The following is a 2,801-nucleotide window of genomic DNA, read 5'->3' on the forward strand; positions in this document are numbered from 1 at the left end:
AGCAAGACACCTCTACTTATTTTTTAAAGAGAAGGAAAAAAAGGGGGGGAAAGAAATAGGTTGCAAATATTGGTCAAAGGAAGTTTAATTGGTTTGGGAGAATAATTGTAGAGGAAGGTAGTTTATAGTTTTGTCAATAATAGGCTCAACATCTGTGATCATTATTATTCCCGATATTATATGCAAAAGAGCCTATAACTTACTCTCCTGTGAGAATTAGGAACTGTTACCATCAGAGGAAAAATCATACAAATATTTGTAGCTGAATGCTGAGAGTTCTGCAAAACGACAATTTGCGAAGAGAAGAGAAATAGAGCACAAATCTTAGTGCTACAATTTTCTGATCTGTAATCAAATTTACCACTCTGTTAGGTGTGGAATGCTCCAAACAACTCGCTTTAAAATGGCATTACTGCTCACGGAGCCTCTTTTAGTCGAGTTTCACACCTTCAAAGTGCATTCAGAGAAACTCAGTCCTCAACAAGAAAATTCTATGGTTCTGAGTCCCAGAGCACCTGCCCAGTAAGAGCAAAACATTTGTCATCCTTGGAGTATGGTTTCATGGTCTCCAGATTTTTCTACAAAAGGTTGCAGCTCACTTTGGAGTTTGAAGGATAAATCTTTGTTGTTATTAGGGAACATTGCCAGGGAAGTATCCCTGCTGCAGCCAGCTTTCTTCGTAGAGTATCTGTCACATGTGTTTTATTGGCCATTTATGCGGAATAAGATTGAAATGAGTTTGCAACCTACACTCCATGCCATCTTTATCTTATCATTTCTGATTAATCAGCCATGATAAAGCTTTTAGCCTCATCTTTTCATCTCTTGAGACATGTGTTTAATTAAAAAACAATTTCTTCAGAGTCCAGAGTTTTCATAATTAGTCTGGCTTTTCCCCTACATAAAAGCATTAAGATTTAGCCATGAAAACCTGCACAAACTGTAATCCTGTGTTCCCCATTAGACCTGAACTCTTCGCAGGAAGATTAGAGAGAGATCCTTTTAATTGAGTTAGGAAGTTTTAGTGATCATATAAAATGCTGGATGCATGTGATAGAGAGGGCATTTAAAAACTAAGATGCAGCTGGGCTTGGTGGCTTAGCCTGTCATCCCACACTTTGGGATGCTGAGGCGAGTGGACTGCCTGAGCCCGCGGGTTGGAGACCAGACTGGGCAACTTGTTGAGACCTCATCTCTACAATAAATCAATTGAAAATCAGCAGGGTATGGTAGCGCATGCCTGTAGTTCCGGCTACTTGGAAGGTTGAGGCAGAAGGGTCACCAGCACACAGCAGGTCGATGCTGGGGTGGCCATGAGTGTGCCACTGCACTCCAGCCTGGACGATGGAGTGAGACTCCAACTCAAAAAAACAAAACAAAATTTAAAAAACTGAAAAGCACTGGGCCACCAAGGTCATTGGCTTTTCAAGTTGTTTCCAATGGAAGTGCTATGGGCCTTTGTTCAAGGAAACTGCTCCGATCTGGTTTCTTCCTCCAGTGCAGGCTGTTCTTTCTCTCTTCTCAGTCTCCAGTGCTCACTGGTCCTTCTTGGCTGGGCCTCTGAGAGCTGGAAGTCCCCTGGAAATCCCCCAGAAGCTGCTTGGCTTCTGTATCCTGTTTCCTTGGCTTGAGTACCACGTGCTGGCTCTAGGATTTTTCTTGCCAGCCCCAGTCATCTTCTGGGCTTCAGATTTGTGTATCCAGCTGACCACGGGCATCCCTAGTCAGATGGCTAATAGGCACCTTGAACTTGTCAGACACCCAAACCCCAACTGTTACATCCCCTTGCCCACCCCATCCTCCTTCACACACATGACAACTTTCTCCTTGGCAGTTTTTCCACACCTCAGAAAATGACACCCTGTGCACCCAGCAGCACAAGCTGAAAGCCCAGTTCTCTCACTCCACAGACATCAGTACATCAGCCCATCTGTCATCATTCCCTCTCAAACGTCCCATCCCTGCCCCCTCCCACCACCTGCACTCCCAGGCTCCTAGATGAACCTCTTCCTCTTTTGCCTGGACTGGTGCAGTAGCATCCTGAGCTGTCTCTCACCTTCCACTGGTACCTTCCAAAACCCCTCTCTTCTTAAGCATCAGAGATGTCAGTTCTCATTGAACAGTCTCTGTAGACATCCCATTGTCCTTAGAATAAAACCCTTGCTGTTTGCCAAGAACCTGTGGGAGCCAGATTCCGCCGACCTGCGTCCTCCCCCGTGACTGTCCCTCAGCCAACTGCTTCAGAAACACTGGCCTTCTTCCTGTTCTGCCCTGCTGAGCTGAGCTTTTCCTGCCAGTGCCCTTTGCTCTTTTTGCCTTGGACATCTTTGTCCCGAACCTTCTTTCATGCAGGGCCTTGCAAGGCTCTCACTGGTGTTGCACGCAGGAGCCCCATCCTTCCTCCCCACACCCCTATTCCTCTGACCTCTCATCTCCTCCGCAGTGCGTGCCGCCGGGCCTGTATTTATTTGGGCCTGCTTCCTTTGTTTTCTCTCCTTGCTCGGGAGTGGATGCAGGCTGGGCACAGAGACTTGGCATGGGGAAGTGAGACGAGTCGCTGGCCCTCTGAAGGAAGTGGCTGTCCCTGCGTGAATGAGTGGGAGATGGATCCGGCAAGTCGTGGCCACTGCATAGCTAATTCAAAGTGGCTTCCCTGGAAGCCCCTCATAAACGTCTTACTTAGCTTCTCTGTGCCTCGGTTTCCCCAACGTTCCAGCAATAAAGAAAAATAATGGTATTTATTTATTTGACTAATTACACAGCTTAAACAAGACTGTGTGTGTGTGTGTGTGTGTGTGTGT

Source organism: Carlito syrichta, unplaced genomic scaffold, assembly GCF_000164805.1.
Source record: "Carlito syrichta isolate Samal-C Ts95f unplaced genomic scaffold, Tarsius_syrichta-2.0.1 Scaffold302305, whole genome shotgun sequence".
Taxonomy (NCBI): domain Eukaryota; kingdom Metazoa; phylum Chordata; class Mammalia; order Primates; family Tarsiidae; genus Carlito; species Carlito syrichta.